Genomic DNA, 23258 nt, shown 5'->3' with positions numbered 1-23258 from the left:
ACAATGGTGGGATTATGATGTTTCACAGAGAGCGCATATTATCAGAGAGAGAGAGAGAGAGAGAGAGAGAGAAAGAGAGAGAGAGAGAGAGAGAGAGAGAGAGAGAGAGAGAGAGAGAGAGAGAGAGAGAGAGAGAGAGAGAGAGAGAGAGAGTGATGGGGTGGAGGTGGGGGACAAAGGGAGAACAAAAAGGGGATGATAGTGACAGGCAACAGTTTTTCTATATTATTATTTTTCATCTACTTTATCTTTGATTAATTTATTTTTCCCTGATTAGAAGCCTAATCCTGCATCTCGCATACTCACCTGTCCATGGCGTACCTACACCTGCTCTCTCTGAGTGTCAGCCTTTCATTTTCCTCTTGATTTATACTTGAGATAAGGAGCGTATTGTGAAAAATGAAGCCGTATAACAAAAACTGCATCATATTTAGTTATCATGTGTGTGTGTGTGTGTGTGTGTGTGTGTGTGTGTGTGTGTGTGTGTGTGTGTGTGTGTGTGTGTGTGTGTGTGTGTGTGTGTGTGTGTGTGTGTGTGTGCTCCATTCTCCGGGACCTGACGCCAACCTCGGCCAACCAGTACTAGAACTAGTACTAGAACTAGTACTAGAAGAAGAAACATTATATATATATCATCTAGTATAGTGTCCGTGTTCGTCTGTCTGTGTACCATATCATGAAACATTTATGGCCGAATCCCTATTAATTTTAAAAAGCTCTAGTAAGTCTAGTTGAAATGACACTTATTTTTAAGAGTGTTTTTGTGGTTCAAGTGACAGATTAACATGATTTTTACATAATTAACAGGAGAAACTCTTGAAAACTCTGCTAGTCATCTGTGTGGCCTTTGACAATAATCGTGGTGAGAGCAAAATGTTTCTGAACATGGGCCTGTGTAGAGAGGAGGGAATAACATTAGGAGAACTTCTCATTGTACTGCCTCTAGATAGTAGTGATTCGTAAGCTGTGCGCAGTGGCTGTCACTAAAGATACAGTGAGCCACAAAGCAACAAAGTTTGAGAATGACTTTATTTTAGCTTTCATTTATATCTAGAAAAATATACAACAGGCATTTTTATTACACCTGTGTGTACTATAATATTATATTGTTCATAGTCTCACAGGAAAGTCAGTAGTGATATTTGAAAAAATATAAATTTTAGAAAGCCAAATTCCCTATCAGCACTTTCCTTCTGGAGATGCTGCTTTAAACCTTGGAAGATTTAATTATATGTGAAACACCTACAGCATACACTGTCTATATTTGCTTGATCCTCGTCCCTGGTTGCCCACCATATGTGCGCAAACTCACTATCATAAAATCATTGTGTGCCTCCAAAGCCTAAACAAACCAAGACTGCTCGGAAGCTACGTTGCCAAATAAGGAGGTATGACTGAAATGGAGCCGTTAAAGCTTGGTTTATAGAACCAAGCTGACCGCTATAGATTGGTGGCTTAAGCGGTGGGATATTTCTGTGGCTAATTAGCACGTCTGCTGAGCCGGGTCAGATGGTGAAGTTTCATGTCGCATTCATGGGCCATAGCCAGATCCTACTCGAGTGGCCATGCTCAGGGACAGGAACGAGGAAATCGACTTGTGTTTACCGCAGCTGGCCGGAAATGTTTCGTAGGAGATTCGCTCAGGTGATAGCCACTGAACATGTCGCTTTCCTGATCAAAAAGGGTGTGCCCGGGCCCTTCAGGCCATAGAGTGGAGAGAAGTGCTGTTTGTGAGTCGCCACCTCCATTTTTTTTTTATTTATTTATTTATTTATTTATTTATTTATTCATTTTTTCGTTCCTTTTGGGAAGATGGCTAATTAGTAACCTTCCAAAGAGTTCGTCTTGAACCAGGAAGCCTCCAGACCTGAGGGGATTTAACTTCTCAGAGGCCAGATACCCCGAAGCCACTAAATTAACATCAATTTTTTTTTTTTTTTTTTGCTTTACCTTTCCCATCATATATAATCTTGTAAGCCAGTTAAGTTAAATTAGTCAAGATGGCATATAAGAACGAGGAAACACCGGCTTCTCTAATGGACCTGGATCTCAAAGACCTAGAAATTGACGCTTTGAAACAACAGATACGAGAACAACAGGTTGTCATGGATCCCTGTGTTAGAGTTAAAACATTTATATAGCTCAGAATCGGCGAATAGATGAAATTTGTTCTTGTTCTTTGAGCAAATTGAGTCATGTACCACTTTAAGTACAGAGCGACTCGAAGTGGCAAAATTGAGAATTATTGTCGAGTTGGTCATGAAGTTACAGATACTCATTATCAAGGAATCCATCCACACCTGGGATAAACTGAAAACGTTTTTAAGGAAACTGCTACTGAAGTTAGTCTTGATAGGGCTTGGCAACATATAATAACATGAAATATGACTGGTCAGACAGTCCACAGGCCTTGGTCAATTAATTTATTTGCCAATAGTCTAGACTAGAAAGCAAATTTAACAGTGAAGAGTCAGTTGTCAAATAGTGTAAACTACTTAAGAAAAAAACTAACGGGAATGCCATCAGAGACCCATGAAAAGTCAAGTAGCTTTCTAGAACATGCTATACCATTAAGGAATTTTATTGGCAGGATAGAGCGCGAACGATCGGTTGGGTTACACCTCCTGAAGACCTATGTTAACACCGTCAAAGAAACGCCAAATAATGAGGAGATAAATGACTTAAAGAAACAGGTAGAGGAATTAATAAGAAAGTTGCACCAGTAGTAGGAGGCAGTAGACACCTGCCGAAACGATCATTACTCCCAGTGAGGTCTAAAGCACTGTTTAGGGGGTGCTGTGAACTTATCATTAAACCCAGCTGTGACCTCACTGAACGTTTCCCTTTGTGTCTCACAACACAAGGGGGCGGTCACTGCCTGCCCTCAAAAGACAACTCTCTTCTTCCACACAAAACTACAAGCAATTAATAACACACACACCCTTCACTCAAAAATTTCAAAATTATCATGGCGACTCCTACACCAGCCTCGGAGTCCTCATATCGGGAGGGTACCATAAATGTTCTCAGGTCGGATTGCCTTTCTGTCGACGACCCTGAGTGTCTTGACACCCCTCTCAACTTTTTCTTCATTAACTTCTGCAACATTCGCGGTCTAAGATCTAATTTTCAATCTGTAGAACACCACCTCTCCTCTTCTAAACCTCATCTTCTTTTCCTCACTGAAACTCAGGTGTCTCAGGTAACTGACAGTAGCCCCTTTTCTGTTCCCCCCTACTTTCTCTATCCTCATTTTCGATCCAAAGCTGGATGTTGCGTTTGTGTGCGCAATTACTTAACCTACTCTCACGCCCACGCTCTTGAATCTTCCGAGTTTTCCACCATCTGGCTACGACTACAGAGACACTCTCAAACTAAATTTATCTGTGTTGTATACCTCTCACCTAACTCCTCTGACTATAAGAAATTCTTCGACTACTTAATTTCCAAAGTGGAGCACATTCTGATCCACTTCCCTTTTGCAGAGATCTCCATTTTTGGAGACTTCAATGTTCACCACCAGTTTTGGCTTTCCTCTCCCTTCACTGACCATCCTCGTGAACTAGCCTTCAACTTTGCTATCCTCCACGACGTAGAGCAATTGGTGCAACACCCTACTCATATTCCTGACCGTCTTGGAGATACGCCCAACATTCTTGACCTTTTCCTGACCTCTAATCCTGCTTATGCTGTTACCCTTTCTTCTCCGTTGGGCTCTTCCGATCACAATCTCATATCTGTATCTTGTCCTATCTCTCCAATCCCTCCTCAGGATCCCCTAAGCGACCTGAGGAGGTATTTTGTTGATTTTCCTTGGAATGACGACTGCTTCCGTGTCCGAGATCCGTCTTTGTGTGCTGAGCGCATAACAGAAGAGATAATGTCTGGCATGGAGGCGTACATTCCTCACTCTTTTTCTCGACCTAAACCTTCCAAACCTTGGTTTAGCACAGCTTGTTCTCGTGCTATACATGATAGAGAGGTGGCACACAAAAGGTACTTAAGCCTTCCATCACCAGAATCTCATGCACTTTATATTTCTGCCCGGAACCATGCCAAGTCTGTTCTGCAACTAGCCAAAAACTCCTTCATTAACAGAAAGTGACTAAATCCCCTCGTGACTTCTGGCATCTAGCCAAAAATATCTCCAATAACTTAGCTTCTTCTTTCCCTTCTTTATTCCAACCTGATGGCACCACTGCTATCATATATATTTCTAAAGCTGAACTCTTTGCTCAGACCTTTGCTAGAAACGCTACCTTGGACGATTCTGGGCTTGCTCCTCCCTCTCCTCCACCCTCTGACTACTTCATGCTTCCTATTAAAATTCTTCGCAATGATGTTTACCATGCCCTTGCTTATGGACCTGATGGGTCCCTCCTATTATTCTCCGAAACTGTGCCTCCGTGCTTGCACCTTGCCTATTCAAACTGTCTGTCAACATCTACCTTTCCTTCTTACTGAAAAGCCTGTTCCTAAAAACGGGTGACCGCTCTAATCCCTCAAACTACTGTCCTATTGCTTTAATTTCCTGCATATCTAAAGTTTTTGAATCTATCCTCAACAGGAAGATTCTTAAAACATCTATCACTTCACAACCTTCTATCTGATCGCCAGTATGGGTTCCGTCAAGGCCGCTCTACTGGTGATCTTCTGGCTTTCCTTACTGAGTCTTGGTCATCCTCTTTTAGAGATTTTGGTGAAACTTTTGCTGTTGCCTTGGACATATCAAAAGCTTTTGATAGAGTCTGGCACAAAGCTTTGATTTCCATACTATCTTCCTACGGCTTCTATCCTTCTCTCTGTAACTTCATCTCAAGTTTCCTTTCTGACCGTTCTATTGCTGCTGTGGTAGACGGTCACTGTTCTCCTAAATCTATTAACAGTGGTGTTCTTCAGGGTTCTGTCATGTGACCCACTCTCTTCTTATTATTCATTAAAGACAGTGTAACAATAAACACACACCGTCTGCCTTCACTTAACACCACCGCTCACTCACCGTCTTCATTTACTCAGCAATACCTCTCACACCGTCTGCCTTCACTCACCAGCACCTCTCGCCCACCGTCATACAGGACTCCCTCGGGGAGATGTGGCCTCGTGCAGGGGTTTCACGCACCCTACCTAACCATAACTAAATTCACTGACCATGACAAGGTACCCAGTACACAAAGTTGGGGGGAGGGTGAGTCTGCTCAACCCTGGTTCCCTCTGTAATCACAAGAACCTTATGTTACACAAATTACCTATTTTATTTAGTTTATATGCTTATACGGTAAGAATGGTGAATTTTGTTCCCCATAGAAAAAGAGAGAAATTATGGCATGAAAGAACTACACTCAACGCTTCTCTGTCTGTAACGGAATACAGTTTCTCTGCTGGCTTAAGTTTCTTAAAGAAATATCCTATGGCAACTTCCGTTCCATCTTCTCTAATCTGGCCTAACACGGCTACGACATGAGACTGGTTGGCATCGGTGGTCAATACGAAGGGCTCGCCTACTGTAGCTTTGGCCGGTATGGGTGCGTCGGCTAATTTATCTCTCAGATTTTGAAAAGCTGTTTAACACACTTCATCCCATACAAATTCTGTATTTTTCTTGGCCAAGTTCGTCAACGGCAGAGCTAATCGGGCATATGATGGGTATAATCCAGATAAGCCTAAATATCTTCGGACGTCTTTTAAGTTCTTTTAAGTTCTTGGGTCTTTTTAAGTTCTGGAGCGTATAAGATGACATCATCCAGCTAATTATGTACATAGCCTCTCTTCTTCAACAGGGCTAAGGCTCTGGTTAACTGATGCGATACCGAATGGGAGCCTGGTAAAACGGTGTAAGGCTACACCTTCACTGAATGTGGTCACATCTCTGCTGACTTCTGCTAATTCTGCTTGATAGTATGCATCTTTCGAATTAAGGATTATGTAGTATTTGTTTCCAGAAGCAGCATCTAATTCTCGTAGTCGAGGTAACAGATAGATGTCAGTTTCAAGATGTTCGTTTACTTTCTTTAGTCCAAGCACATGGGTTTTGATCCATCTGGTATATTTACTAAAACTTTACTAAAAACTAAAAAAAAAAATACAAAAATTGGACTTAGGTGGTGGTCAATGGCTTTGTTACTCCCTTTGCTAACATATCTTGAATTATATTTTCTATTAGTTCCTTAGCTTTCTCTGAATATCCGTAGAGAGGACTTCTAACTGGATTTGGATCTTTAAGTACTAATTCTGCTGGTGATCCTTCAATCTGGAAGGTTGTGTCGAGTTGATAGATGGAGGAATTGAGCCTATGAGGCATTGAACAATTCCACGTTTGCTCTTCCCCAATCATAAATTTTAGAAAGATCAGAAGTTAAGCATTCTGTGGCTTCCCTGCGTGAAATGTTTACTTCCTGAAGGGTTGGACGTCAATGAAAAGACGTGAAAAAGTGCAGGTTGGTATCATCAGCGTAGGAGTGGATAGGACAAGAAGTTTGGTTCAGAAGATCATTAAACCTGAGAAAACTTAATTATGTGTGAAACACCTACAGAAAACACTGTATTTCCCTCACCATCAAATCATCATCGTGTGTCTCCAAAGCCTAAACAAACCAAGACCGCTCGGAAGCTACGTCACCAAATAAGGAGGTAGGAGTGAATTGGAGCCCTTAAAGAACCCAGTAGACAAGCTGACCGCTACATAAGGAGAAAGCATAGAGAAAGTAGTAGGCTGTGCAACAAAGAGAACAAGAAAGCTGAGAATCGGTGGAGTAGGAGAGCAAGTAGATGAAAGAGTAAGAGACAACGGAGAAAGAGAAAAGACAAGAGTTACAGGAGAAGCTGGAGCAACCGTATCTGCTGGAAAAGAGGGGATATAAATATAACTGACTCCCTGCAGAAGTAAACCCTGCAGAAGTAGACCGCAGGTCCTGGGTGAGAGCCCGAGACAGGTCTTGTGGGAGAAGTAGTAAGAGGAGAAAAAGAAAGCGTCCCAGTTTGTGTTCTGAAGAAGGGCCTAGCTGTAGGCCTGTTTGTTTTTATTGTTGTGATAGTGTCATAGTGTTATTTGTAATGTTGTAATTTGTGTACCCCTTAATTAATGTAACTTCCAAAATTTTTCATTAAAAGAGGGACGTGTTATGAGTGGCGCCGCAGAGAGAAGTTGTGAGACAGAAAGAGAAGGAAGGAAGCAGCGAAGGAAGGAAGCGAGAGAGACAGATGTCTGATGAGCGATAAATGCCTACCGGCACTCCCCAGTTTACTTTAAAAACCCGCGGTCACCCAGTAGTAGTAGTAATAGTTTATTGATAAAAATTACATAAATTTTTTTTTCTTACAAATCTTTATTTATTAAAACGAAATGTGAAATAGTATTTAAGAAAACCAGAATTAAAACATTTTGTCCAAAAAAGATTTCATAGCAATGGAAATATGGGCTCTTATCTTTTCCATTATCTAATTTGTGTGAGCAAATGTCAACACAATATAAAAAGCGAAACCAAAACTGCGCTACATATATGTTAAAAGCTATTCAAATACTTATTAAACACGAACTGAAATAAAACATACAATAAAAATCCTTAAAAACAAACTATATGAACACAAAAAGGCAATTCAGGGAAAAAAAATCTTCCCATTTTAATTTTGACTGTTTTCCTTTGTCCCCCAGACTTATGGTTGATATATAACATGGTAGAGGAGTTGCCCTCCCTGACGTACTAATAATTCTTCACCCAGCATCTTTGATACACCCATAATATTTTTTGCAAGATTCCAGACTCTTTAGAGTGAGCTTGTGTATTGGTGGAGGTGCAGTGCAGTCCATCTCCTCGCCTCCCATTCCACCTCCCCTCTTTGTCGACGCCGAGGAACGCGCAGGTGAGGCCCGCGTCTCCCTGTGTCCCAGAGAACCCAGACGTTAGTTGGGCGTTGTATTTAGTAGGGAGAGGAAGCACGCTTAGAGGGAGCGATGGAAAGCTAGCAAACAGGGTTTTGGGATATATTTTAGAAGGCTACTATTATTATCTATCGCCGGAGAGTTACTGGCAGTAGCCCCTACTGTACTAGGCAGGATCATCTCTCTTTGAGTGACTGGGTGTTGTGCTAGATAATTGTAGTGGACTATGTAGTGTTACCACCTCCTCACAGCGTCCTGATTGTTTCGTGTTTTATTGGCTGTCTCGACAAGTTTTTTTTACCATCTTGAGGACTGTTGGCTGTTGTATACTTGTTTTTTTGCTGTTAAATGCAACTGGTATTCAGAACTCATGGCTAAGAGCCCTGAATCCACAAGAATTCATAGCTCTGCCCGTGTGTAGTTGTCTATAGTCCTCCACGTGACTGCATATTGACTGTGCACGGGTGGGAGAAGATAATTTTTCGTGGGCTTGGGTGGCTTGTCTCTGGTGGTAGGTAGCTCACTGAATATTGTAAGCCTCATCCCTTTATGTTCTTTGTCCTAACTGTTCCCCCACCCGCCCTCAACACGTGGTTTGTGATTCTTTCAAAGCAAGTAGGGATTTGTTTGGTGTTTATTATATTTCGTTCTCGATCGGAGGTTTCATCTGAGTAGCGACATTTCAGAGGTTTGATAACTGTGGACGACTAGTGTCTGGAGCTCTCGTGTTTATGTCCGCACTAAGCTCGTAGGAGACTCGAGTGTAGTGGCAGCAGTGAAGGGGGCTGAATCCTGGGTCTAAACAATATATATATATATATATATATATATATATATATATATATATATATATATATATATATATATATATATATATATATATATATATATATATATATATATATATATAGGAAAAAAATTCTTTTTTCAGACATATTTGGTTGGGAGTGATGGTAAGTTCAGCATTTTGTATTTTCTTAAGGACTTTATTCTTAAAATTGCCTTTCGTGTGTTCTATGATGAAAACTTTATTATGTGTCATCTCTGTCCTATCACGATTTTGTGTCCGTAACAATTCTTCAATGGCTGCGGTGGGATGCTTCACTCTCGGTGTTTGGGGAGAGAATGAATAACTTTTTTCTTTTTTTTTTATATAGGAGGGACACCGGCCAAGGGCTGTGACCTCGCTGAATGTTTCCCTTTGTGTCTTACAACACAATGGGGCAGTCACAGCCTGCCCTCTAAAGTCTCTCCTCTACTAAACCTCATCTTCTTTTCCTCACTGAAATGCAGGTGTCTGAGGCAACTGACAGTAGCTCTTTTTCTTTTCCCTCCTACTTTATCCTCATTTTCATTCCTAAGCTGGATGTTGCGTTTATGTGCGCAATGACTTAATCTGCTCTCGTGCCTACGCTCTTGAATCTTCCAAGTTTTCCACCATCTAACTACGACTACAGAGTCACTCTTAAACTAAATTTATCTGTGCTGTATAACTCTCAGCTAACTCCTCTGACTTAAGAAATTCTTTGACTATTTAACTTGCAAAGTGGAGCACATTCTGACTCTCTTCCCTTTACTGGAGATCTCCATTCTTTGAGACTTCAGTGTTCACCACCAGCTTTGGCTTTCCTCTTCTTTCACTGACCATCTTCGTGAACTAGCTTTCAAATTTGCTATCCTCCACGACCTAGAGCAATTGGTGCAACACCCTCCTCGTATTCCTGACTGTCTTGGAAATACACCCAACATTCTTGACCTTTTCCCAATCTCTATTCCTTATGTTGTTACCCTCCCTTCTCCGTTGGGCTCCCCTGATTACAATCTCATATCTGTATCTTGACCTATTGCTCTAATCCCTCCTCAGGATTAACCTAAGCGGAGTTGCCTCTGGCGTTTTGCCTCTGCTAGTTAGAGGAATCTGAGGGAGGTATTTTGCTGATTTTCGTTGGAATGACAATTGCTTCCGTGACAGAGACCTGTCTCTGTGCCGAGTGCATAACAGAGGTGATAGTGTCTGTCATGGAGGAGTATATTCCTCATTCTTTTCCCCGACCTAAATATTTCAAACCTCTTCTCGTGCTATACATGATAGAGAGGTGGCCCACAAAAGGTACTTGAGCCTTCCATCACCAGAATCTCATGCACTTTATATTGCTGCCCGGAACCACGCCAACTTTTCTCGAAGAGCAAAAAACTCCTTCATGAATAGAAAGTGTCAAAATCTCACAAGATCTAATTAACTTCGTGACTTATGGCATCTAGCCAAAAATATCTCCAATAACTTTGCTTCTTGTTTTTCTCCTTTATTTCAATCAGAAGGCATTATTATCACATATATCTCTAAACCTGACTCCTAGCTCAAACTTTTGCAAAAAATTATCTTTTGTATGATTCAAGGCTTGTTCCTCCATCTCCTCCACCCTCTGATTACTTCATGCTATTAAAATTCTTCGCAGTGATGTTTCCATGCTCTTGTTGGCCTAAACCTTCGGAAGCTGTAGTCAATTTTTGACTACTGCTTCCGTCTCAGAACACCTAACTTAATAGAAGCTGTTTTAGCTAGAGATGAGAAGTGAAGTTTCCAGTTTAAATTACAAGAAAAGGACAGACCGAGAACGTTCAGTGTAGAAGAAAGGGACAGTTGAGTGTTATTGAAGAAGAGGGGGATAGTTGTCTGGAAGGTTGTGTCGTGTTGATAGGTGGAGGAATTGAGTTTTTGAGGCATTGAACAATACTAAGTTTGCTCTGCCCGAATTAGAAATTTTAGAGAGATCAGAAGTCAGGCGTTCTGTGGCTTCCCTGCGTGAACTGTTTGCTTCCTGAAGGGTTCGACGTCTGTGAAAAGACGTAGAAAAGTGCAGGGTGGTAACATCAGCGTAGGAGTGGATAGTACAAGAAGTTTGGGTTAGAAGATCATTGATGAGTAATAGAAAGAGAGTGGGACACAGGACAGAAACCTGAAGAATACTACTGTTAATAGATTTAGGAGAACAGTGACCGTTTAGTTTACCACATCATCAAAAGAACGGTCAGAAAGGAAACTTGAGATGAAGTTACAGAGAGAAGGATATAAACTATAAGAGAGTAGTATGGAAATCGAAGCTTTGTGCCAGACTCTATCAAAAGCTCTTGATATGTCTGAAGACAACAGCAAGAGTTTCACCAAAATCTCTAAAAGGGGATGACCAAAACTCAGTAAGAAAAGCCAGATCACCAATAGAGCAGCCTTGACGGAACACATACTGGCGATCAGATAGAAGGTTGTGAAATGATAGATGTTTAAGAAACTTGCTGTTGAGGATAGATTTAAAAACATCAGATAGGCACGAAATTAAAGCAAAAGGACGGTAGTTTGTGGGATTAGAACGATCACCCTTTTTTAGGAACAGGCTGAATGTAGGCAAACTTCCAGCAAGAAGGAAAGGTAGATGTTGACAGACAGAGTTGAAAGAATTTGACTAGGCAAGGTGTAAGCACGGAGGCGCAGTTTTGGAGAACAATAGGAGGGACCCCATCAGGTCCATAAGTCTACCGAGGGTTTAGGACATCCAGACTTTACTGATAATCTGGCAGCACGGCAGTGCCAGCCATCACCGTCAGGTGTACCAAACAGACATAAGAGTTATCAATTCTCATATTAAATGCACAAAATTAGTTCCACAACGACAGTTCCCTAGTACAAACAACAGCATTAATTATATACAGAAGTAATCGCAACATTTCTCTAAGGCAGCTACCTGGTACATCCACAATCATAATTATACTCACAGTACACAATAAACAACAAAGCTCTGGTAGGTTCAGGGTAAGAAAAGGATCTACGAGTCATAGCTCTGATCTCCTAAGAAAACAATGCATAGAAGCCAGAAATAGAGGAAATAGTGTATTAGGATTAAATTTTAGGAGTGTTAAAAGTAGAAGTCCTGAAGTAATATTGAAGTTATATTTGGCGCTGGTCAGACCTCATCTAGACAATGCTGTGCAGTTCTGATCCTTATATTACAGGAAAGATATAAGCCTATTAGAATCAGTACAAAGGAGAATGACTAAAAGGATATAGGGGATGAGGGATATTCCTTAGGAAACGAGATTGAAGCTGTTAAATTTACATTCCTTAGAAAGGCGTAGTTTAAGAAGGGGCCTGATAGAAGTCTTTTAAGTGGTGTAGGGGTTATAACAAGTGGGATGCAAGCAATTTTTATTTATTTATTTATTTTTTTTTTTTAGATAAGATAAGATAAGATAATTTATTCGTCAAGTTGTAATACAAAATGTAATACAAATGAAATTCATTTTGGCTTAAGAGCTCCCTAGTAGTTGCTTATACATAACATTAAAAAGTAAATAAAATCAGTAAAATAATAAAACAATAAAACATTAAGAAAAGAGTCATTACATGGGCTATCGTATACATGCAATATCGGGCTATTTCTGCCCTCATCATGAACCATCACATACAGTAACCATGAATACTTAAATCTAAAAATTATAGTGATGATAGATGATTGAAAAGGAGAATGCTTTTAGGTACAAATGACTTCCTATATCTGTCAGTACGCTGCATGGGCAGAGCCAACCTTCTACCAGATTTTAGATATGTGTAACAGTTATGTAGCGGATGAGTGATATCTTTCATTATCCTGTCCACTTGTTTCATTGTACCTGTCTGATAGAGCTTTTAGGATCAGTAACCAGGATAGAACAAGAAATAATAGTTAAAACTTGAAAAAATTAGGTTTAAAAAAGAAATATAAAGGAACTGGTACTGGCAGATGAATGGAACAAGCTTGGTAATCAGGTTGTTAGTGCTGAGTCATTAGGGAGCTTTAAGAGAAGATTAAACATTTATGGATTGTGATGATAGGTGGAAATAGATATATATAGAAACCACCAGGCCATGTGTAGGCCTGGTGGTTTCTTACAGCTTCTGTTATGTTCTTATGTTCTTCACCTCTACAAGGTTAAGCATCTGACAAGTCGTCTCGCCAGATGGTTTCTCATAATTGACGAATTTAACCCCACGATCAAGTATTTGTCCGGTAAAAGCGAACGTGGCCGCAGACGCTCTTTCACGAAATGTTGATGTTGCTACTGTTTCTGAGATTGCTAATTTCTCACTCAAAGAACTTTTTTGATGTGCAGCATCAAGACATCTTATGATGAGCTTTAATATATGCTTTTGAGTTGGGAAATTATTATGTCTTACATAAATTGCCTATTCCTTTGTTTCAGTTTTCCTTTGCTGATGGTATTTCATACCGTACCGTGTCAGTTTATGAGCAAACAGTGACGCAATTTGTTATCCTTACTATGATGGTTCCTCCATTGCTTCAGCTCATTCATGACGTTCCCTAGTCCGGTCATACAGGACGTAACACATTTCTAACTATGGCTTGTAAGCTTTATTACTGGACTATGATGGGCGCTGACATCATGAACCATATAGCGCAGTGTCTTTCTTGTGCTCAAACTAGAGGCAACACTAACACAGCTCGTATGATGGAATATCTTACACACAGCTTGCCAGACAAAACTATTGAACTAACTTGTGCGTTGTTTCTTGTAAGAGAAGGAAAGCTAACTGAAAATATGTCATGCTAGGCGGTGAACATGGAATAGCCTTTAATATGTAAAATAATATATATATATATATATATATATATATATATATATATATATATATATATATATATATATATATATATATATATATATATATATATATATATATATAATAGTAAATAAATATTTTTTAAAGATGAGTGCGTTTCAGACAAGATCTAGAAAGCTCTAATGGGAATTATCTAATATTTTGAGGATCTTTATAAATTCTGGTGAAAAATAAACAATCGGTATCTTGGACAAAGTCCCTGGCAATGGTACATTTGATCTTGAATGGTTCTACGACCGCGCGGTGGCTGGCAGATCAAACTCTGTTGCCAAGTTTGTGGGTTTGATATTTTAACCATCAAGAGGGGGGAGGGCCCATAAATTTCTATGCAGAAACTGTAATGGTGATTTGTGTGTGTATGTGTGTGTGTGTGTGCGTGTGTGTGTGTGTGTGTGTGTGTGTGTGTGTGTGTGTGTGTGTGTGTGTGTGTGTGTGTGTGTGTGCGTGTGTTTATTTATTTACTTAGTTGTATTTATCTAGTTCTCATATACAGGAAAAGAGCTATACTAGGCTCGTCCTCTCCTGCCCGCATTTGCTAGCATATGAGTGTGTGTGTGTGTGTGTGTGTGTGTGTGTGTGTGTGTGTGTGTGTGTGTGTGTGTGTGTGTGTGTGTGAGTTAGGAAGTGAACTGTAACATCGTAACATCGTACGGAATACGTGCGATAATTTTCTGTGTTTTTAAAAGTCTAAGGGAATAAACTCCGATTAAAGGTCTACCCTAGCTGCTGTGACGTCACGAATCACGCGGCCGTGTCTCTAGCCAAGTCATAGTACTCGATGTTTCAGTCAACAAGTTTGAATCGTTGGTGTTTTGTTACACTCTAAAGTACAAAGTATGAAATACCAGAGGAAAGGTTCATAGCCATGCCAAAAGACATAAACATCAGGGAAGCTGTGATGCAGGACAACAAATCGTGAATTACTCCACAGATCTCCCTTATGCGTTCTGCCTCTCCTACTCCTCCTACTCCCCCCCTCTCCTCTCTCTCTCTCTCTCTCTCTCTCTCTCTCTCTCTCTCTCTCTCTCTCTCTCTCTCTCTCTCTCTCTCTCTCTCTCTCTCTCTCTCTTTTGCAGATTGTTATTATGCAGTAGTTTGAATTTTAGCAAACGTAATCGTTGGTTATGTTCGATTTGTTATCTGGCAAAATTTGATACGATTTAGAGATTTTTTTTTCTAACTTTAAAATAAAATTCCGTGAGCAAAAAATGAGACCTCTGCCCATCACTCACTTATTGTGTGTGAATGTGGGAATTTAATAGATACGAACAATGGAAAAAATCAACCCAGAAGAAAAGGAAAGCTGGTGCAGAGAAAGAACTAGAGTGAAAGAAAATGAGGCTTGCAATCAGTACTTTGAATCTAAAAAAAATAAATAAATAAATAGATAAATAAATAAATAAATAAAAATTCAAGACTGAACATAAACTACATTTACAGCTAAAAAAAACTGGAAAGTTAGACTGTCATCATCTCTCAGTACATCGCTAAGCAGCTTACCGTAAACATGTCTGCTACACACAAAACTTCCAGCTTTTGAGTTGCTATAGAAAGGAATGAATATGTATGCATCTGAAATATATAAATATTTTGCTTTCCATTTTGAATAATATATATATATATATATATATATATATATATATATATATATATATATATATATATATATATATATATATATATATATATATATATATATATATATATATATATATATATATATATATATATATATATATATACACACACAGCAAATGCTGTGTGTGACTGAGCATTTATATTATAGCACATAAGCTCATTTCCTTTTAATTATAATTATGATTATCATTATTGCAATTATTACTAATATTTTTATTTATTTATTTAATTATTTATTCATTCATTTATTCATTCATTCATTCATTATAACGCATCTTGTCCGTATCTTGCGCGGATTTGTCTGTTGTCCCCCACTCTATAGTGAGAATCTAGAGAGAATCAGCTTGCGTTTTGTGCTTCTTTTTTTTTTTTTCGTGCCTGCTTCCTGCGTCCTTTGTACTGGAGATTCAGTGTGACTGACTTAAGTGATGTGTTTACCGCTCCCTACCATATCGGTGCCACTAGTACAATGTGATAAATATTCCTGAGCATTTCTTTTCTTCTTGGGTCTGTTGTACTGATAAATATTATAATATCTTTAATAATGTGGATGAGACAACAGAGAAATTGGCGGTATTATCAGCAATCAAACGCAAAGGACATGATCGTCTAGCCACAAATCAAAAGAACGCTTCCATAATAGTTTCAGGACGCAAGACTTCCACGACTTTTAAATGCATTGTTCTCGTTGAGACACAAGAAAACAGATTATAATTTACTATATTTTGCTTACCAGGCAAAATTTAAGGTAATTCTCTACAATTTGCTTCCCGTGACGTACAAAGAAGATTGAGACTGAGTTCGATTTATAACCTGGAATGGACTTTCAAAGGAGTTTCTGAATTTTGAAGGTCTCGTATTTTAGCTCGGTAATGATATACCTGCCCTTTCATAATCTTTGTTAGCTAAATCATATACTTCTACTGTCCCTTTCGGAGAATTTGTGATCTCGTAAATTGTCTATGCAGAAATCCTGACAAAGCGCCAAACATTAAATTATCACGAAATTATTTTAAGTTTCAATTGGAAGAGTCTGAATAAAACAATACTCGTATGTATTCGTCTTAAATGTAGTCAACACGCCTTACATTCCTTCATCTTTATTGTTTCTGCAATGCCTTACATTCATGTTGCAATAAGAGCTTTATCATACGAGTATCACATCATTCAAACTTATCATAAGAAACCAATAGAGAAAATATCTCAATTAATGTATCACTGATGATGCCGTCAATTTGTGAGTTAGGCAGCACTGCTATCATACAGTATTGTTTATTTACTTTCCTCATGAACTAAACTGGCTTATATATATATATATATATATATATATATATATATATATATATATATATATATATATATATATATATATATATATATATATATATATATACCCTGCCCATTAAGTCATATTTTTTGAGTGGTGATTGGATAGGATATTATTATTATTTTCTTTTTTGCCGCTCTTCCTTTCATACAAACACACACACACACACACACACACACCAGTACCTTAAACTTGAAGTACTTGTCAGCAAAATCGAGGAAAGTCTTCGGGAATATCCAGGGTCCAGGAGTAAGACGAACCAGACCATTTTTATAGCCTTTCCAGTCCTTCATTTGCCGTGCCAACTCCTCGCCTTCGAGGACCTCCACCTTGTGCCCAGTAGATAGAGCCATTTTTGTCGCGATTCTGCAGTGGAGTATGTTGGATATTGTAGATTAACACACACACACACATACACACACACACACACACTACATCCTCATACCTGAGGAGGGAGCTACATATGTCCCATTGAAAAGTTGTCCTCAAGGCTACGATATTTTATTAATCTTTGCCTTTATTCCCTTTATTCCTTTATTCAAGTTTATTGCCTCTGCACTATTTCTACTATGCGAAACATCTAACCTGTAAACCTAACTTTATTTTCTCACTGAAACTCAGGCATTCGATGTTACTAACAGTAATTTCTTTCCTGTTCCTTCTTATTTTCTTTATTTTCATTTTCAAGCTTAGCAAGAGATGCAACAATGTGGTGAAGTGGGTGAGATTGAAAATAAATAAAGGGGAATTGATGAAGCTAAATGATATCTATCTACCTTAGTAAGGCTATGAGTGGAACCTTCCATACATACAGACGTCTTTAGTATATGAGGAGGGATGATGCATCCTGTAAAGAATTATCATATCTGTAGAGAAAACTAGTGGAGGTGACACAGAACACCTGACTTTATGGGAAATGTTTTAGTCTGAACTGTAATCTGTTAAATTTACATTCTTTAGAGAGACGTAGGTTAAGAGGGGACCTGATAGAAGTCTTTAAATGGTATAAGGGTTATAACAAGGGAGATGTAAGCAAAATTCTTAGGATCAGCAACCAGGGTAGAACAAGAAATAACGGGTTCAAGCTTGAAAAATTTAGGTTTAGGAAGGAGATAGGAAAAAATTGGTTCTCAAATAGAGTGGTAGATGAGTGGAACGGACTCAGTAATCATGTAGTTAGTGCTAGGACACTAGAGAGCTTTAAGAGAAGATTAGACAAGTTTATGGATGGGGATAGCAGATGGAAATAGGTAGGTGTATTTCATACAGGGACTGCCACGTGTAAGCCTGGTCGCTTCTTGCAGCTTCCCTGATTTCTTATGTTCTTATGTTCTTATGTAATCGGAAAATCCCAGCTGAAACGTGGTAAAAATGGGTCTAGATATGTTAACTTTAAGGAAAAGGAAATGGAGTGTCAGTGAAGAAGAGGGGAAAGTTGCTTTATATATATATATATATATATATATATATATATATATATATATATATATATATATATATATATATATATATATATATATATATATATATATATATATATATATATATATATATATATAAATGATGTTCCGTTTGTGAGGCGCTGAAAATCACAAGAACGTTAACAAGTAAACTAAGTAATGAGAATTGGTCACCAAACAGTGAACTATGCAAAGTGATAAAGTGCTAAACAACAATAATAGACCTCACTAGCCTACGCAGGAGGTAGATTAGGGAGGCTGACCTAAAGTAGTGGTGGTTGAACCTGGTGTTGTGACAATATATTTCAATCATAACAGGAGACCAGAAGGACCCTTTAAAGGTGATTTTGAGGCCCACAGTAAACTATGTAGTGATAATCTAAGGAAGCTGGACAAGTTAAAGGCAGCTGTGAGAAGGGTGGAATTTGGGTCATAACTATATATATATATATATATATATATATATATATATATATATATATATATATATATATATATATATATATATATATATATATATATATATATATATATATATATATATATATATATATATATATATATATATATATATATATATATATATATATATACTGTCACAACACCAGGTTCAGCCACCACTACCTTGGGTCAGCCTCCCTAATCTATCTCCTGCGTAGGCTAGTGTGAGGTTTACATATACGTTTACAAGGTCCTACTGGTCTCCTGTAACGATTAACAGATATGATATCGTCATCCTGTTTCACCCACTAATAGGGAATGAAGTAATGTAAATGACAAACAACTCCAACTTGCTAGGGAAGAACTACAAGGGACAACGGCTATGAGGATTGCAATATTCTATGAGATACCACCCTCTCAAAAGAACAAAACCACCCAAAGAATATTACCTCTTCCCACTAAGCAGCACCATATACAGACTACCGGAAGACAGGTCACTACCACACAGGAACAGCAAGGCCCAATGAAGGAGATGACGCCAATGCAGCAGAAAAATTTTAATCCTCTGTGTCGTACTGGTATCCCAAACTCAGTCAAGCCGTTATGACTGGTATGTTACCTACTTAAACCGACAGGAGCGGTTCTGCCGCAATTTCATATACAATATTGACTAACAAGTGTCCTTTAAAACAGGTAAATATCATCCTATTCCGTGCCAGTGCTCCCTCTACATTCACTGCATCCTCTCCGTCTATATTTCACACACCGACTGGCGTGGGAACAGGAGCGCGCAGGCTGTTCCACCTTGCTGCAAGACTGAGGCATACAAGGAAGGGACGGGGAGATGACGCACCGCGCCACGCCTCGCTCCACTCACCACAAGACAATGATAATAATACCAGTAAAACGCCTCGTAAGGCGATTCACGACCAAAGTTGTCAGTAATGCATCAGTGGCTAGTTAAAAGTAAGCTGAGAAAGAGGATGCAACAAAGAAGTTTGGAGAACACTCTTTATATCCGTCTCTCTCTCTCTCTCTCTCTCTCTCTCTCTCTCTCTCTCTCTCTCTCTCTCTCTCTCTCTCTCTCTCTCTCTCTCTCTCTCTATTTTAATCCAAATAGAATAGACAAAAAAATGTAATGTGTACCTGCAAACTATAAAAAATAAATAAATAAATAAATAAATAGAGAAAAAATAAACCATACACAAGCAGATACACGTGTGTGTGTATATATATATATATATATATATATATATATATATATATATATATATATATATATATATATATATATATATATATATATATATATATATACAGCAGATAAGATTCGGGGTGCCCCACTATAGTTAGTGAAAATTTTTAGAAAACTGATGGTCGGTTTATGAAAAGCTTTATTATGTACTTTGCGAATGCGCAACACTATTGCAAATTTGACATGCGTTTTTGTTATAACTAGTATTAATTTTATTACCTACAAACTTTGAGCTTTATCCGTTCATTAGTTAAAAAAATTGATGACAATTTCAGGCACCTCACATATCGTGCACTTACCTAATATTCAAATCACTGTAGCTCAAAACATTGTGCTATAATGTGTTGGATAGAAAATTTTATTCTACATTCATTGCTATGTATCTGCTATCATCGAGACAAAAGATAATGAAAACTGCAGAAAACGGACGGTCACTTTACAAAAAGTTTTGTACTGTATTTTGTGCATGCACAGTACTGTTACAAATTTGACATGCTTTTTTTTATAACTTGTATTACTCTTATGAACAAAATTTTATTTTGATAATAGATTTAGTTAAAAATATGGAATGTGCATGCGCCGCGCTAAGCCAAAGTTTACATAAGTAATTTTATTAAAATTATAATAACGCGACACTTCTTAAATTTCGTTAAAATTGGTTGAATAGTTTTTGAAAAATTCCAATTTCGATATCCTACTTTTTGCAGTGTTACCGTTCACTTCTCCCAGTACAAGAGATGAAAGCTATGTCATATAAAATTGATAGAGTTATACTTAATTTCGTTACGATCGGCCGCGTAGTTCCAGAGAAATTATCGTTTGTATAGCGTTACGGTTGGGTCGGGCCGGCCCGTTCAAAATGAAACAACCTCCATAGTTGTCTAGAAGGTTGTGTTGAGATGATAGATGGAAAAATTGAGTCTTTCAGGTATTGAACAATACCAATTTTGCTCTGCCCCAATCAGAAATTACAGAGAGATCAGAAGTCAGGTGTTCTGTGGCTTCCCTGCATGAACTGTTTACTTCCTGAAGGGTTGGACGTCTACGAAAAGATGTGGAAAAGCGTATGGTGGTATTATCAGTACAGCAGTGAATAGAACAAGAAGTTTGGTTTGGAAGATCACTAATGAATAATATGAAGAGAGTGGATGACAGGACAGTACACTGAGAAACACCACTGTTAATAAATTTAGAAGAACAATGACGGTCTACCACAGTAGCAATAGAATGATCAGAAAGAAAACTTTAAATGAAGTCACAGAGAAGTAAAGAAGCTGTAGGAGAGTAGTTTGGAAATTAAAGGTTTGTGACAGACTCTAACAAAAGCTTTTGATATATTCATGGCAACAGCAAAAGTTTCACCAAAATCTCTAAAAGAGGATCAAGAATCAGTAAGGAAAGCCAGAAGTTCACCAGTAGAGCGGCCTTGAAGGAACCCATACTGGCGATCAGGTAGAAGGTTGTGAAGTGATAGATGTTTAAGAACCATCCTGCTGAAGATACATTAAAAAACATTAGATAGGCAGGAAATCAAAGCAATAGGACGGTAGTTTGAGGGATTAGTACGGTCACCCTTTTTAGGAACATGTTGAATGTAGGCAAACTTCCAGCAAGAAGGAAAGGTAGATGTTGACAGACAGAGCTGAAAGAGTTTGACTCAGCAAGGTGCAAGCACGGAGGCACAGTTTCGGAAAACAATAAGAGGGATCCCATCAGGTCCATAAGCCTTCCGATGGCTTAGGCCAGCGAGGTCATGAAAAACATCATTCTGAAGAATTTTAATTGATAGCATGAAGTAGTCAGAAGGTGGAGGAGAGGGAGGAACTAGCCCTGAATCGTCTAAGGTAGAGTTTTTAGCAAAGGTTTGAGCGAAGAGTTCAGCTTTAGAGATAGATGGCAGTGGTGCCATCTGTTTGAAATAAAGCAAGAAAAAAAAGAAGCAAAGTTATTGCAGATAGGTCCCAGAGGCCACCAAGGGAGTTAGATCTTGAAAGATTTTGACACTTTCTATTAATGAAGGAGTATTTGGCTAGTTAGAGAACGGATTTGGCATAGTTTCTGGCAGAAATATGAAGTTCAAGAGATTCTGGTGATGGAAAGCTCAAGTACCTTTTGTGGGCTACCTCTTTATCATGTATAGTACGACAACAGGCTGTGTTAAACTATGGTTTGGAATGTTTAGGTCGAGAAAAAGAATGAGTAATGTACCCCTCTAGAGGAGGAGGCAGTAGACACAGGTGTCAAAAACGATAATTACTCCCAGTGAGGTCTAAAGCACTGTTCAGGGTGTGCTGTAAACTTATCATTAAACCCAGCTGTGACCTCACTGAACGTTTCCCTTTGTGTCTCACAACACAAGCGGGCAGTCACAGCCTGCCCTCTAAAGACAACTCTCTTCCTCCACACAAAACTACAAGCACCTAATAACACACACACCCTTCACTCAAAAATTTTAAAATCATCATGGCGACTCCTACACCAGCCTCGGAGTCCCCATCTGGGGAGGGGACCATAAATGTCCCCAGGTCGGACCGTCTTTCTGTCGACGACCCTAAGTGTCTTGACACCCCCCTCAACTTTTTCTTCATTAACTTCTGCAACATTCGCGGTCTAAAATCTAATATTCAATCTGTAGAACACCACCTCTTCTCTTCTAAACCTTACCTTCTTTTCCTCACTGAAACTCAGGTTTCTGGGGCAACTGACAGTAGCTCCTTTTCTTTTCCCTCCTACTTTCTCTATCCCCACTTTCGATCCAAAGCTGGATGCTGCGTTTATGTGCGCAATAATTTAACCTGCTCTCGTGCCCACGCTCTTGAATCTTCCGAGTTTCCCACCATCTGGCTACGACTACAGAGTCACTCTCAAACTAAATTTATCTGTGTTGTATACCTTTCACCTAACTCCTCTGACTATAAGAAATTCTTTGACTACTTAACTTCCAAAGTGGAGCACATTCTGACCCTCTTCCCTTTTGCAGAGATCTCCATTCTTGGAGACTTCAATGTTCACCACCAGTTATGGCTTTCCTCTCCCTTCACTGACCATCCTGGTGAACTAGCCTTCAACTTTGCTATCCTTCACGACCTAGAGCAATTGGTGCAACACCCTACTCGCATTCCTGACCGTCTTGGAGATACGCCCAACATTCTTGACCTTTTCCTGACCTCTAATCTTTCTGCTTATGCTGTCATCCTTTCTTCTACGTTGGGCTCCTCCGATCACAATCTCATATCTGTATCTTGTCCTATCGCTCCAATCCCTCCTCAGGATCCCCCTAAGCGAAGGTGCCTCTGGCGTTTTGCCTCTGCTAGTTGGGGGACCTGAGGAGGTATTTTGCTGATTTTCCTTGGAATGATTACTGGTTCCGAGTCAGAGCCCCGTCTTTGTGTGCTGAGCACATAACAGAGGTAATAGTGTCTGGCATGGAGGCGTACATTCCTCACTCTTTTTCTCGTCATAAACCTTCTAAACCTTGGTTTAACACAGCTTGTTCTCGTACTTAAGCCTTCCATCACCAGAATCTCATGCACTTTATATTTCTGTCCGGAACCATGCCAAGTCTGTTCTCTAACTAGCCAAAAACTCCT

At 39.0% G+C, this 23258-nt stretch overlaps 1 protein-coding gene across 3 annotated transcripts in view; it reads right to left on the bottom strand.

Moving 5' to 3' along the window:
* The window catches only part of LOC135116438 (sulfotransferase 1A1-like), a 56920-nt gene that overhangs the window by 22636 nt on the left and 11026 nt on the right, over positions 1-23258 (bottom strand). For all 3 annotated transcript variants that reach the window (XM_064033899.1, XM_064033897.1, XM_064033898.1), the window contains exon 2: positions 16698-16878. The gene's annotated coding sequence lies outside the window, so the exon portion shown is untranslated. The remainder of the gene's footprint in view (positions 1-16697; positions 16879-23258) is intronic.

Source organism: Scylla paramamosain, chromosome 31, assembly GCF_035594125.1.
Source record: "Scylla paramamosain isolate STU-SP2022 chromosome 31, ASM3559412v1, whole genome shotgun sequence".
Taxonomy (NCBI): Eukaryota; Metazoa; Arthropoda; class Malacostraca; order Decapoda; family Portunidae; genus Scylla; species Scylla paramamosain.
The sequence above is the reverse complement of the archived record's forward strand: the minus strand, read 5'-3'. Positions and strand labels throughout refer to the sequence as shown.